Genomic DNA, 16996 nt, shown 5'->3' with positions numbered 1-16996 from the left:
TATCCCCCCCAATACCCACGGTTTTGAGACACAACCCACCACCTCCACCACTATAAATACAAGCCTTATTTCTCTCATTTCACACTTAATCTCATTCTCATTTTACACACACTTACTCTCTTATTTTCTCTCTAGTATTTCTCACTCTAAAAATGGTAAGTTTTGAATTTTCTTCTTCTTCTTCTCTTCTTCTACACGACATCATCATCATCATTAAAGGATCAAGCTTTTTAGCTTCTTGATCTTGTTATATCTTGAAGATTCAAACTTTGATTTGAATCCTTCAAGAACATGAAAGATTCAAGCTTTCTAGCTTAGAATCTTCATTTACTTTGTTGGATCTAAGTTTCTAGCTTATGATCTCTTTATTTTGTTAAAAAGATCAAAACTTGTGTTTATGATCTTTATGCAACTTGTAGATCTAGCTTTTTGCTTTAAGGATCTTCAAAAACATCAAAGATCCAAGCTTTCTAGTGAAATGTCCCGTTCTTATTGATTAAAAACGTTCCATATTAATTGATTTCGTTGCGAGGTTTTGACCTCTATATGAGACGTTTTTCAAAGACTACATTCATTTTAAAACAAACCATAACCTTTATTTCATCAATAAAGGTTTAAAAAGCTTTACGTAGATTATCAAATAATGATAATCTAAAATATCCTGTTTACACACGACCATTACATAATGGTTTACAATACAAATATGTTACAACAAAATAATTTTCTTGAATGCAGTTTTTACACAATATCATACAAGCATGGAATCCAAATCTCGTCCTTATTTAAGTATGCGACAGCGGAAGCTCTTATTAATCACCTAAGAATAAACATGCTTAAAACGTCAACAAAAATGTTGGTGAGTTATAGGTTTAACCTATATATATCAAATCATAATAATAGACCACAAGATTTCATATTTCAATACACATCCCATACATAGAGATAAAATCATTCATATGGTGAACACCTGGTAACCGACATTAACAAGATGCATATATAAGAATATCCCCATCATTCCGGGACACCCTTCGGATATGATATAAATTTCGAAGTACTAAAGCATCCGGTACTTTGGATGGGGTTTGTTAGGCCCAATAGATCTATCTTTAGGATTCGCGTCAATTAGGGTGTCTGTTCCCTAATTCTTAGATTACCAGACTTAATAAAAAGGGGCATATTCGATTTCGATAATTCAACCATAGAATGTAGTTTCACGTACTTGTGTCTATTTTGTAAATCATTTATAAAACCTGCATGTATTCTCATCCCAAAAATATTAGATTTTAAAAGTGGGACTATAACTCACTTTCACAGATTTTTACTTCGTCGGGAAGTAAGACTTGGCCACTGGTTGATTCACGAACCTATAACAATATATACATATATATCAAAGTATGTTCAAAATATATTTACAACACTTTTAATATATTTTGATGTTTTAAGTTTATTAAGTCAGCTGTCCTCGTTAGTAACCTACAACTAGTTGTCCACAGTTAGATGTACAGAAATAAATCGATAAATATTATCTTGAATCAATCCACGACCCAGTGTATACGTATCTCAGTATTGATCACAACTCAAACTATATATATTTTGGAATCAACCTCAACCCTGTATAGCTAACTCCAACATTCACATATAGAGTGTCTATAGTTGTTCCGAAATATATATAGATGTGTCAACATGATAGGTTGAAACATTGTATACATTTCTATGGTATCTCAAGATTACATAATATACAATACAAGTTGATTAAGTTATGGTTGGAATAGATTTGTTACCAATTTTCACGTAGCTAAAATGAGAAAAATTATCCAATCTTGTTTTACCCATAGCTTCTTCATTTTAAATCCGTTTTGAATGAATCAAATTTCTATGGTTTTATATTGAAATCTATTTTATGAATCTAAACAGAAAAAGTATAGGTTTATAGTCGGAAAAATAAGTTACAAGTCGTTTTTGTAAAGGTAGTCATTTCAGTCGAAAGAACGACGTCTAGATGACCATTTTAGAAAACATACTTCCACTTTGAGTTTAACCATAATTTTTGGATATAGTTTCATGTTCATAATAAAAATAATTTTCTCAGAATAACAACTTTTAAATCAAAGTTTATCATAGTTTTTAATTAACTAACCCAAAACAGCCCGCGGTGTTACTACGACGGCGTAAATCCGGTTTAACGGTGTTTTTTGTGTTTCCAGGTTTTAAATCATTAAGTTAGCATATCATATAGATATAGAACATGTGTTTAGTTGATTTTAAAAGTCAAGTTAGAAGGATTAACTTTTGTTTGCGAACAAGTTTAGAATTAACTAAACTATGTTCTAGTGATTACAAGTTTAAACCTTCGAATAAGATAGCTTTATATGTATGAATCGAATGATTTTATGAACATCATTACTACCTTAAGTTCCTTGGATAGACCTACTGGAAAATAGAAAATGGATCTAGCTTCAACGGATCCTTGGATGGCTCGAAGTTCTTGAAGCAGAATCATGACACGAAAACAAGTTCAAGTAAGATCATCACTTGAAATAAGATTGTTATAGTTATAGAAATTGAACCAAAGTTTGAATATGATTATTACCTTGTATTAGAATGATAACCTACTGTAAGAAACAAAGATTTCTTGAGGTTGGATGATCACCTTACAAGATTGGAACTGAGCTAGCAAACTTGAAAGTATTCTTGATTTTATGTAACTAGAACTTGTAGAATTTATGAAGAACACTTAGACCTTGAAGATAGAACTTGAGAGAGATCAATTAGATGAATAAAATTGAAGAATGAAAGTGTTTGTAGGTGTTTTTGGTCGTTGGTGTATGGATTAGATATAAAGGATATGTAATTTTGTTTTCATGTAAATAAATCATGAATGATTACTCATATTTTTGTAATTTTATGAGATATTTCATGCTAGTTGCTAAATGATGGTTCCCACATGTGTTAGGTGACTCACATGGGCTGCTAAGAGCTGATCATTGGAGTGTATATACCAATAGTACATACATCTAAAAGCTGTGTATTGTACGAGTACGAATACGGGTGCATACGAGTTGAATTGTTGATGAAACTGGACGAGGATGTAATTGTAAGCATTTTTGTTAAGTAGAAGTATTTTGATAAGTGTATTGAAGTCTTTCAAAAGTGTATAAATACATATTAAAACACTACATGTATATACATTTTAACTTAGTCGTTAAGTCATCGTTAGTCGTTACATGTAAGTGTTGTTTTGAAACCTTTAGGTTAACGATCTTGTTAAATGTTGTTAACCCAATGTTTATAATATCAAATGAGATTTTAAATTATTATATTATCATGATATTATCATGTATGAATATCTCTTAATATGATATATATACATTAAATGTCTTTACAACGATAATCGTTACATATATGTCTCGTTTAAAAATCATTAAGTTAGTAGTCTTGTTTTTACATATGTAGTTCATTGTTAATATACTTAATGATATGTTTACTTATCATAGTATCATGTTAACTATATATATATCCATATATATGTCATCATATAGTTTTTACAAGTTTTAACGTTCGTGAATCACCGGTCAACTTGGGTGGTCAATTGTCTATATGAAACATATTTCAATTAATCAAGTCTTAACAAGTTTGATTGCTTAACATGTTGGAAACATTTAATCATGTAAATATCAATCTCAATTAATATATATAAACATGAAAAAGTTCGGGTCACTACATCTAGCTTAGGGTTTCATTATTTTGTTTAGATCTTAGCTTTTTAGCTTATGGTCTCATTACTTTTACTAGATCTTAGCTTTCTAGCTTATGGTCTCATTAATCTTGTAAAGATCCAAGCTTTCTAGCTTAGGGTTTTCTTAATACTTGAGATCTAAGTTATTTTTGTAAATCTCACTTACTTGGAACGTTTTTGTGATTTTTGTGATGATAAAGATCAAGTCTTCATCATCTCATATGATGAAGATGCATAAACTTGTGTCAAAAGGGCAAAGGTTGAAGCTTTATTGTGTTTATGCAATAAAGAGGCAACCTTGATGTTCAAAACTTGTACTCTTAGTTGTGTGTTGATGGTTGAAACTTGGTCAAAGTGATGCTAAAACATCAAAGAGTTGTACACTTGAAGCTTACACGCATCAAGGATGAGAACCGTGATGAGCATCAAGCACCAAGAAACCCACCGGAGCACTTGTTTACTGTTTTTCGGGATCTGATCAGGCTCCTGGGACTTCTGGAAAATTGATTTTCAGATATTTCGTTTCGATTATATGACTTTTGGTTTAGGACTCGCCTAAATCCGATATACGGTTTAGGATTTATAGCCTTCTGAAAATCACTACGCCTTTATAACGACGTGCTGAAAAATTCTGACCTACTCTCGCTTGAACCGTCGCCACGGTCAAACGACATCGAGTTAGGATCTAAAAATTGGTTAGCGGTTAGAGGACTTACATACGGATCCTTGGACACTGACCACACGTCTTTTTGATTTGTATAGAGGTCGTAACAGCTGTCCGAAGTCAACCTATTGTTTCGATCTCTATTTTTGTTGAAAACTTACTTTAGCTTTTACGAATGATGATGATGATACTTAAACTTAATTTATTCACTTTTAAAACTGTTAGGGAAAATTTACTGACCTAGTAACCTTTGACTTAGGTTGAGGACCTTTTGGATCGACCAACTTACTTGTTTGGACCGACTTACTACTTGCTTACATTGTCATATTGATTTTACCGCACATTCACTGTGAGTTATAGCTTTCCTTTTTACTTTACTATTTTTGGGACTGAGAATACATGCGCTTTTTATGTTTTACATACTAGACACGAATACTTAAACTTTATATATGCGTGGGTGATATAACGGCACAAAGATTCCCTTAGCACGGTAACGTTTAATCATTGGTTTCTGAACCGGTGAACGCGAATATTAGATATGGATCCATAGGTTTGACATCCCCACTCAGGTTAGTCGCGCTAGCATTTAACGGGTGTTTGATACTTCGAGAACATACGCATTCGCCAAGTGTACTTTTAGGGGGTACTATTATTACGTTAAGTTAGTTACCGGGTGTCCACGGTTAAGCATATACTTTATCATACTGAATTGAATTGCTGGTTGAAGCACTGAAATCTCGTGGTCTACATTACATTACTGATTACAAACAAACTATAGCTCACCAATATTCGTGTTGACTTTTTAAGCATGTATTTCTCAGGTGCTTAGACGTCGTTGCCTCTGCTGTTATACTTGCTGTTATAGTCTTGGTGTTAGACTTGCTATTACAGACTCGCTGTGTTAGACTTCCGCTGCATTACTCAGAGATGTCTCAATCATGGAACTTTTATTTTGCATTAAATAATGGCTTTGTAACGACCTTTGTTTCACGTTATCTTTTGTAAAACGTTATCCTTTCATGAATGCAAAACTTGTTTTAAAACAGCATGTAGTATTATACCGTGTAATGGACCTGTTGTTAACGATTAGTACATGATGGTTTTGTACGGGGCGTCACAGTTGGGAGCTTTGAGCGATGAGAAAGAAGAGATGCAACTGTATCGTAGCTATCACTGAGACCAGAAATCAATTGAAGCACTAAACGGTCTTCTTCAACCTTGGGACCAACACTGCCTAACTGATCGACAATATGTTTCATCTCCTGACAATAGGCCGGCATGCTCGAGAAATTTTCAAGTTTGGTATTGGCAAATTTATTTACAAGATGAATAGCCCTTGAGTTTTGATTATCGTGAAAATCCCTTTGAGGCGATCCTAGGTCTGTTGAGCAGTTGATCCTGGAGACATAATGTTAAGAAGTAGCTCGGTGTTGATCGTGCCATAGATACATTGAAGGACGATGGCATCGAGCTTGGCCCAGTCTTCGGCAGTGATTTGAGTTGTAATAGTTGTTTTGTGGATGAAGTGGTGGTGGTGGTATCAGTTTGAGGGATGATATGGTCAAGAACGTCAAAGGCTCGACAATGGATGGTAAATAGTTATGCCCAGAAAGTATATTGACTGGTGGCGAGTTCCAGAGTGATTGGGATGTAGTTTTTTATGTTGCTGACAATGATTGCATGATGTATTTTGTTGGAGGCCATTGAAAACACAAGAAAAAGAAGATTGAGGATCGAGGTAATTTGGTTACAAGTATAAGAGGCCCGATACCATGAAAGTGGGTAATTTTCTGTGTGTATTTCATTCACTAACGAGTTACATAAATACAGATGGAAATCCCTATCTTTTGGTAAACCTAGCTAATTATCCGGTATTCTAGGAACAAACACATCGGAGAGTGATTTGTTGTAAATTTGGGATTTTTACTCGTGTTTATTTTTGTCATTTTATCATTTTTTAACAGCTTCAGCTACTACGCCAAACACTTAAATACATCTAAAAAACTCCAGCTACCAGCTATCGGCTTTCAGCTTACAGCATCCAGCTAACAGCATCCAGCTTTCAGCTATCAGCTCCAGCTAGTTTTGTAAAACATACCCTATATATGTAACTTTGTTTTAGGGGATATTTATGAAAAAGTGGATCAATTCGAAAGTCTCTTCTTAGTCTATTGTTCTTGGGAGAATAGCCATCTCGAATCGGCCACTATCATTGGAGTTCGCGGTTGACTCGAATAACCGTATCATAAAATGTCTTCAACAAAAGATACAAAAAATACCCGATGAGGCTCGTAAATAAAAAACTCTTTTATCTTAACATGGTATCTCATTTTTTTTCTTTCAATTTCACCATCTTAGACCACATACCATATGGCCTGGGCCATCAATCCATTTTAAACAGGTGTCGATACTTATTGGCCCATGACCATCTTTTTCATTTGTATATCGGACCAAATTATATTAACACGCATATATATATATATATATATATATATATATATATATATATATATATATATATATATATATATTAAAATCAGTCGGATTAATAACGTACGATCGAAGTCAGTTAAATTTTTTCATAATAAGAATAAGAAGTTTATTCTTATTCTTATTCTTATTCTTATTCTTAATAAACTATATCAGCGGAGCTCTAGGAACAGTAACCGTGAGTATTTACGTAATTTCACCTGCTTCACGTGTCTTCTATATTGGTGGTATTGGACAGATAAATCTTCGACGTTTTGTTTTCTCTCTCATCATAATCCCGAGATATTCTACCACCGCTCTTTTTCACCAAATCGTTATTATCACCATCGCCTTCAGCGTCTCCAACATCATCACTGCACCGACGCCTTTGTTTCCATCATCGTCACCTTCACCGTTTCGGCCATCACCACCGCCACCGTCGATTTAGATTTTCGGTAGTGTCTACTATGGATATGGGTTCTATATCATCGATTCGTGGATGTGGGTTTAATTGCATTCCAGATCGACTACGGACCCAGGTTAAGTTTCAAACGATCTAATTGATTTACCTAGGGTTTGATTCTAGGTTAAGTTTCATTCTTTGTTTGTGTGTATTTTTTTGCTTTGTTTTTTGTTGATTTAAATTGATTGTTTTTTTCCTTTTCTTATTAAGTGTTTTTTGGTGATTGCAGAATTGTTATCAGCTTTGCGTTCACAGTCGTTTACATCTTCGTTCGTTGTGGTAAACTTTTCTGTTTTTTTCCCGGGTTTTCTGTTGAAGTCGCATCTGATTTAAGATTTTTCGTGCAGATTTCGAATTCCGTATATGTGTTTTTTGTTGTTGACGATAATAGTTGCTATTTTTTTGTTGACTGTTGTTTTCATTTGGTACATATTTTATGTTGTAATTTTCATTTTCTTTCTTCTTTATAGGTTTTTATTCAGTTTCTTCTAAGAGTGCGTATCTGTTGGATGTGTGTTGGTTTGTTGAAGGTATGTTTCCGATACCTTCCGGAGTTCCGGGTGAGAGGAAAACTAGATCTGGCTAAACGGCATTGAGACTACCTTGACTATTGGGTGTTAAGTAATAAAATGCCTTCTAGGAATTGAAATAGAAGAGTTGGTAATAGTGATGATGCATGTGTTGAACCATCTGGTAGGGTCAATATCGGTTCGATTTCATCGGTTATCTTACGGTCGTTAGCGAGTAGGTACCTTCAGGACTTTATTGTGTGTGCTATTGAAAAAAGCTTCAACTTTTATGCTTGCCACATACATACAAAAGATATATAATTACATAATATCAGATGCATATGATATGATTTGGTACATTTGTATGAGTTTGTTAGACAACATGTTTTTTTTTTTTTTTTTTGCCGAAAAGAAATGAATACTCATATGAGTTTGTTAGCCAACATGTTATTCTTTAGATATCTTGATTGTTTAGTGATGGTGTTGTTCAACAAACCAAGTTGATTATAACTGATGTAGACTCATTTCCTTTTTGTTAGCAAGACTGATTATTATTGAATAGTCAATATGTAGAGCTCGAATTTCACTTCACAGAGCATTCTAAGAACGTTAAAAATTTTGGACATTTTTAGGTTCCTAATCTTATGCTAAGCATAGTAGTTTATCAACTATAAAAGACTCAAAAGTTATGTTACTTTTAAAGTAAAAAGAAGAGTACCAATGTGTGAACACAGTTGGATGTGATGAAACTTCGATATCAGTTATTTTTTTGTACTGTCAGATTGACATTCTTTAGCTTAATGGACTAGCCAACATTGGTTTGACATTATCATATATGATGTTTTTAGCAGACAACCATCATCATGTGGGTGGGAGATCACGGCAGGTTGACTTGCTACTGCTGATGATTCTGTTGTTGCTCCTAATGCTATTGAATGCTTCTGCTGCTGTTTCTGTGCGGAGACCAGTTACAGTTTGTCTCACTCAACCTTTATAATATTAGTTATTACAATACAAATTTTAATTTTAATTCAACTTCTTGAAGCTACCTATTCATCTATTTTTGTAGTCATGTACTTTTTGCATCATATCTTGTGCAGGCTATATCACATGAATTCGATAGTTACAATGAGTTGTTTAGTATTACCCACTTTGTTGGTACTCTTGATACTCTTCATTATTTAATATTTTAAGTTATATAATGATATGATGTGTGTGAAATATAAGAATTGTGGTCAAGCAGTACATGTATATATTTTGTATATCTGTATGTTATAACTTGATGGTGAATAGTATGCTAACTATAAGTTAAGCCTACTGGACGATTAGATCTACTGGACGGTTAGATCAACTCTACACTGGTGTACTGCTAACTGTACGCGTAAGATTATCAAATGCATAAAAACGTTAGAACGCAGCGAAGCGCGTTTTCGGACCTCTTTCTAGTTATTATATATCAGTGTAGATAGATTTGTATTGAAGAAATATAATGCGGAGTAATGATAATACTAGACCTATACGTATGTCAAATCGGAAAATTACCATATATTAGACAAAATTTATGAATAGTGTCAGGGGTATTATCGTCTTTTTCCCCCCCTTTTTTTTTTCCCTTTTCCCTTCTTTCTTTCAAGTAACACCACACAAGCCCCTCACACTTTGTTCAAAAATTAAAATCGACCCCCCAACACAGGGGGTTAAAGCATCAAATCAAAATTTTCATAAAATATCTTAAATAAACTCCACTCAAATATTAGACAAAACTTATGAATAGTGTCAGGGTATCATTGTCTTTTCACCTTTTTTTTTTCCTTTTCCCTTCTTTCTTTCAAGTAACACCACACAAGCCCCCCACACTTTGTTCAAAAATTAAAATCGACCCCCAACACAGGGGGTTAAAGCGTCAAATCAAAATTTTCATAAAATATCTTAAATTAACTCCACTCAAATATTAACAGGTCATATCTTCTCGCTCGCAACGAGTTAAATTTTTCCGGCACCATCCTTAAACTCGAAATAATTTTATGAACACAATGTCACTAACTATACGCAAAACGGACACTTTTAAAAAAACGCTAAATATTTAAGGTACTATTCATATATGTTGATTTTTCACTCGCAGGCTACGTAATTAAACACAATAAAATACATTAAAAATCGAACCCCCGGCGCGAAGCGAGGGTTCGAAAACTAGTTAAAACTATCATATGTGCAGACTTTGATGATATACGTCGTGTTGGCTATTGAGTTGGTATTCACTTTTCTAGGTTAACTACGTTAAAAATAATGTATTGTATAACTTTAAAAATAATGGTATTCATATAAATTGAATCGAAATCGAAATCTCAAATTTCAACTTTAAACTTCCATAAACCTCTTTTAATAGAGCGTGAAATTACTTGTTTTTTTTTCTTTCTGAATCTGTTTACTCTCTAGACATAGAAAAGTGTTTGACTTGTGTTATCTCAATACGGAGTATCTTTTATTAGAAATTTAAACTTCGGTCGAGAATATTTCAAACTAACCGCTTGTTTAATTAATAAAACTAATAGTTTGTGAAAACTAAGAAATCCTAATATTTCTTTTTTAATCCTTCATCGAATTTTATCTTTTCACATTCTTAATTGATGTCACTACTAGCATATATGGAAAACTTAACCCTATCAAAAGCAAGTAGAAGCCCAAAGAGATATCCAATAGTGCACCGAAATAGAGCCAAAGAGTCGGTAACCTCGTTCGCCTAAGATCAAAATCTTCTGTGATTGAACTATTATCGAACTCTAGTTATATGCTATACATGCATTTCGAAAGGTCTAAATTTTATGAATATTCGGTCCGATGGCTGTTCTCAACTTACCACAAGGATATATGGACTCTATATTTCATCTTTTATTGTTGGAGTGATGGGCACATGCTTCTCTATACTGATTCGTATGGAATTAGCACAATCCAACGATCAAATTCTTGGTGAAAATCATCTTTTATAATGTTTTAATAATGGCTCACGTTTTTTCAATGATATTCTTAATATATATATATATATATATATATATATATATATATATATATATATATATATATATATATATATATATATATATATATATATATATATATATATATATATATATATATATATATATATATAGACACACACACACACACATAGGGACATGTTCAAACGAGATTCACAAAAAGTGCGAGAACTGCGAGAAGTTTTTAATTTCATAGTTTTTATGCATTTAAATGAAAAAAATTACATGCAAATATTAATTAATGCTCGTATTATTAACAAACATATGTTCATTACCACAAATTAGCTGTTAAATTGTAATTATACAAAATATTCACATGTTCACAAACAAACATGCACATGTGAATGAGAAACTATATATTTGATTATATTGGTAAAATATAAGTTTTTTTCAAACTACTTCATGTTCATTCGTTTGCTCCATCAACATTTATGAGTGATTCAATCTACTCATATGTGTAAATCTTTGTAAATTAAAAGTTTTAGCAGTTCTCGCCCTTTTGTTATTCTCGTTTGAACTTTTGAATATATATATATATATATATATATATATATATATATATATATATATATATATATATATATATATATATTAAACATAAAAACCTTAATATGTGGCTTAGGAAAATAACATAGTCTATCATCAAGCCGTTATGTTAATTTTATGGGTCATGTTCAATAAGTAAAAGGTGAGTCATTTGTGTTTGTGTGTGTGCGCGCACACACACACACACACACACACACACACACACACACACATATATATATATATATATATATATATATATATATATATATATATATATATATATATATATATATATATATATATATATATATGGCTCTATTAATCGAGTCAACAACAAGCGTCGATTTATTGGCGACTTGATTGTCGCTTAGAGCACAGATTGAACTTCACGCAGGTTTAAAACCCGTGGAAATTTGATTCTACCATTTTCATGGCGTCTCACATTTTTTTTTCCTTATTGTCTTTGTAACCTACTTATTGGCCGAAGGTACATTCGGAATCAATCTTTCTACCATAGAACACTGAGAGGGAGGACTTTCTCTACTCTTGGGTGTTTCACTCTGAATGAAGAAATGACTTCTCTTTATTCTACTATAGGAAAATGATTGTTTACATCTTACCACTCTCATACTCCACTTATGTGAGATTGAGTTTTGTTGTTGTTGTTTATAGTGAAAGGATCCAGAGAGAACTCATAGAACCGTGTGTTTTTCATTTAAAAAAAAATTTGAGACTCGAAGTTAATTGTAAAATGTTAAAAACTAGTTAATGACCCGTGATTTCACGGGTTTTATATAATAACAAAATTAAAAGATATTAATGTATTTTCTTTTTCACAAACTACACAACATGACTTATCACACTATAAATAACCTGAGAAAATTTTAATCCATATCTGATAATCAACATGCATTGTAATCTAACACGATTAAATCATACTCCGTACAATTCTTATATGAATTGTCATATTTAGCTAGTACACACTTCTAATAAATCTCTATTATACAATACAATACAATAGATGTGATATTATTCCAAAATTTTTAAAATCAAGTATCCATCTTAAGTATATCAAATTATCATTTAGTGCAGGTGAAATATGGCTTCAATTCTATATATTTAATCTCGTTTTCGCATTTAGAAGTTGACAATATTATTTTACTATACAAATAATAACATATAAGTTATAACATCTATCTAACTTCCTTAATACAAACAATTGTGTATCCAGAGTTTCCTTAATACACAATGCACCATTTGCTTTTGATATAGTAACTTTATTTCTTTTCCTGACCCCGGGCCGTGCAACTTCATGGTTGGGATATGTAAATAATTTTTTTAGTTCAAGAGAAGGAAAGTAGTAAAATATTTGCGAGTCAACCCAACTCAACCCGATCTATTTTGACTGGTAATTGAAAGTCACCTGTACTTATCCCAACCTGTTGCAGCCATCTCCCAAAACCGCCCATTTTGCCACATCTAATCAAAATACAAGTAATTACGCTCTTCACCTCCTTTTTGATTATGTATCATTTTGTTTTACACACTCATGAAAATTAGTTGATGCTCGCAGTTTCATGTTTGCCTGTCAATAATCTCTCTTGTTTCCTGTTTCCTTCTCCATAAGCACTGATCCCTATTCAAAATTGACTTTAAATAAGTTAAAATTGAATTACCATTACAATCAAACAACAAACCTTCACTATCAATACTACAACAAAAATAAAGAGTTGGCGAAAAGAAAGAGTTGGAAAAAAATAAAACAAAATTCCATAAACTGAATGAACAATCTGTAGAAAAAAAGAGGCCCCTGCATTTTGCACTGGTGACTTGAAGAATCTGCGTAGCACAGGATTCAGTTCCCATCTCAACAACAAAAATATATTACGGTAATAAAAAATGCATAAAAATGAAGATTATAACATACTTGTTGCTGAACAGATCTAAAGAGCCAGAGAAAACAACTCTTGCATTATTTCTAGCCTGCAGTATCAAGAAATATAATATTAGAAGATGAACTTGCATTATATACATGTGAAGTGGGATCACTGTTTAATAAAATTCAAAATCATACGGTCCTCTTAAGTCATAATTATAATAGTGCCTGGACAACTGAAACCAATGAAATAGAATATCCATAAAGGAATGGTGGACTCGATAGCTTGGACTTAGGATTGGCAGAATATGCTGATGAAGAAGCTGAAAAAACCTTCCAAATCTTAAACGTGAGTTCAATACAAACATGGATTCACCTGAACAATCAATATTAATAAGATTGTTTTAATAAAAAAATAATCCAATCAAAAACCCTAATTTATTAATAAGATTTTTTTATACTTACATTGATTTTCAATATGCAAGCAAATGAAATCGTCATCAAACAATCATGTATTGAGCAAGGAATACGTCAGCTACATCGAAGGATTGAACCAAAGATTAAAGGCACTAAGTGATGCAAATATAAAGAAATCAATAATCAACAATCAATAAATAGATATAGATACAATTAATAATCAAGAAATCAAATATAAAGTTTTATAGATACTTTCCTAGAACTTTTGGCAATCCGATTAGAGGCACGAACTTAAGAAAAAAATAGGAAAAAGAAGAGATTGAAGATGAAGTGAGAACCCTAGATGAAAAAGGAGAAGTCGTATATTGAACATTTCAATTTTGGGCAGTGGCGTGAAGATTAAAGCACGTATGGTTGTTTTTTGTGGGTCCCCAAAAAAATAACAGACCTTTCAGCCATATGTTTTTTTTTTTTTTTTGAAAGGTTTTTTAAATGTACAATTTTAAAAATAATTGTAAATTAAATTTAATAATGACATCATTCAAGTGTGCTAATTTTTTTTCTTTTTTATTTTGATTTTTTTAAAGCTTGAAAAAGGCATTTTAATGACATCATGTTATTTGCCTTTTATAAGTAAGTATAGATAGATATAGATAGATATCTATGCGCGTAAATATGTTCTCCATGGTTCTCTCTCTACCTAACTTCATCATGGATATATATATATATATATATATATATATATATATATATATATATATATATATAGCTTCTCCCGCTTCCCATCGATTGATTACTTCCCGGTTGATCCTGCCCCTATAAGTTCAATAATTAACAAATTTATATACGCGACAGCTTGTACTTGTAACAAAGTGCCTTTGACAGTACATTTGTTAATAATAAATACAAATACAAGTATAATATGTCATGTTTTAAATTTCATTAAATTAAGTCCTTTCGAAACATATATTTTTATGCTCATATATCATCACTCGTAATTTTGTTTTTACTAAATAATAAAAATAAATCTATTATTTTTTAATTGAATTAACTTTAACCTGTTATTATTATTGAAGAATAGGTTGAATTGGACTGATCTAATGATGAGCAACATACTATTAACAAAGATATTAGCTTAATACTAATTTCTTTTAATAGTTAAAATAGAAAGTAGAAGGTAGATGGATATAGATAAATGAAATGAATTTAAATGAATATGAACAAAACTTGTTGAATGATATGTGCTTGTGAGCTCACATCATTTTTGGCCCGTGAAACACTAATTGGTGATCAATTGATTCGGGCATGTTTATCATCCAATATTTTACTGTATTGTTTCAAAAGGAAAAAGAGACACAAATTGAAGTTGGTAACAACACGAGTTTCGAGGAGTTTCGAGTGTGATCACAACGACAACAAGCCTTGAAGATATGTGATAGAACTAGGGGTGTGCATTAAACGGTTTCGACCACGAAACCAACCGAACCAAATTGATTTGGTTAAAGTGAGTTGGCTTATTTGGTTTTGGTTTGGTTTTCTGGTTTCACCCGAAAATATTAATGGTTTTCGATTTGGATTTGGTTTGTAAAATAATCATTTGGTTTCAAACCGAAAAACCGAAATATACTACTACTATTTATGGTATATATATTGAATATTAAATATATTAGATATTTAAATTTTTTTATCTATATTTGTTGGAATAAGATCTGATGAGTCAAAATGTTTTGCAGGAAGTTAGAGTCTGGAAGTTAGAGTCTGGAGATGCAAGTTGTAGAATCTGTTTGTGTGAACGGTTTAATTACTTGGTAAAGAAGCTATGGGAATTCTGGAGATCTGGATAAATATTTAGAAGATCACGTTTTGATTTGATATTATCTCTAGAAGATAAACACTGATTTGTTTAGAATATTAATAAGTTTTAGTTTATCTTTTCCTATCTTTTAGTCAAGTAGTTTTGGAAACCAAATCTTGGAGATTTGGTTTAACCTTGTATAAATAGGGGTACGATGTTCATTGTATTTTGTATCTCTCAAGCACGATTACTTTGTCTTTCATATTATATATCATTCGTGTTCTCTCAATTTTGTTCATATAATTTGTATCTATTGTTTATTGAGAGTTTAGTGTTCATAATCAAGTTATTGTGAACTAATAACTGGTATCAGAGCGGGTTTGGTGTAAATCCAATTCGGTAATCTTAAAACGATCCATATATTGTTCAAAGATGTCCTCCAGTACCATCCCAACTCCAGTTATGGCTGGTAAAGGAGTGCCAATTTTCGATGACACAGACTTTGCAACTTGGAAGCTAAAAGTTCTATGGTTTCTTGGTTCGATTCATGAAGATGCTGAACAAGTTCTTACAGTAGGACCTATTATACCTGGTACAATGGTTGAAGCTGTTCCTGCTACAAGTACTGCTGCTGCTCAACCTGCTTATCTTCGTGAAAAACCAAGAGATAAGTGGACAGAAGCAGAAGCCATAAAGTTCAAGCTTGATAGCAAGATAAGGAGTATTATAGGTAATGGTGTTACTGTTCCAATTCTCAGGAAGATCAGTCATGCTAAAACTGCAAAAGCTATGTGGGATCTCTTGCTCAATGATTATGAAGGAGTCACAGTTGTTAAGACTCAGAAGAAGAAGAATCTGATAAGGTGTTATGAAAATTTTGCTGCTCAGCCTAAAGAATCCTTGAGTGATCTTCATTCAAGATTTCAGGTTCTGATTAATGATCTTGAAAGTGTTGGTGTAGAGAAAACACAACAAGTGTTGTGTCAAAAATTCATTGAATTGCTACCTTCAAACTTTGAATCTGTGATTACATCCATGGTAATCAGTGAGAAGATAGACAGTTATGAATTGAGTGAATTGTTTGGCATACTGTCAAACTTTGAAGAATCACAGTTGAAGAACAAGATCAATGCTAAGAAGGTGGTTAAAGATCCAGAAGCTGCATTAATAGCTACTACTAAGAAGAATAAGCAATTATTCTCAAGTTATTCTAGTAAGGTTGATTCTGAAAGTGATGAGACCTCTGATGATAGTGATTCTGATGAAGATGAGGAGATTCAAGATCTGGAAAGTCAAGTGGCTCTTTTGACACAAAGAATTGAGCAGAAGAAGTTTGGTTTTAAGAAGGGTAAAGGCAAGAGTACATTTGATCCAAAGAAAGCTAAATGTTTCAAGTGTGGCAAGGTAGGTCATATAGCTGCTGATTGCTGGTCCAAGAGTGAAGGAGGTTCAAGTTTCAACAAACCTGTTGACAAAGCAAGAAAGTATAAACTCAAGTACAAGA

At 32.3% G+C, this 16996-nt stretch overlaps 1 long non-coding RNA gene across 4 annotated transcripts; it reads left to right on the top strand.

Moving 5' to 3' along the window:
- The first annotated feature begins 7057 nt into the window (after positions 1-7057).
- On the top strand, positions 7058-8987 carry LOC139844919 (uncharacterized). Of its 4 annotated transcripts, none has more exons than XR_011758122.1 (3): positions 7058-7408; positions 7562-8076; positions 8693-8987. It is a non-coding gene; the product is annotated as an uncharacterized lncRNA (long non-coding RNA). The 4 variants fall into 4 exon arrangements; XR_011758123.1 differs by having other exon boundaries at positions 8690-8987; XR_011758121.1 differs by having other exon boundaries at positions 7562-8080.
- Positions 8988-16996: the final 8009 nt, after the last annotated feature.

The sequence above is a fragment of the Rutidosis leptorrhynchoides genome, chromosome 4 (assembly GCF_046630445.1).
Source record: "Rutidosis leptorrhynchoides isolate AG116_Rl617_1_P2 chromosome 4, CSIRO_AGI_Rlap_v1, whole genome shotgun sequence".
NCBI classification, from domain to species: Eukaryota; Viridiplantae; Streptophyta; class Magnoliopsida; order Asterales; family Asteraceae; genus Rutidosis; species Rutidosis leptorrhynchoides.
Note: the sequence above shows the minus strand (reverse complement) of the source record. Positions and strands in the feature narration are given on the sequence as shown.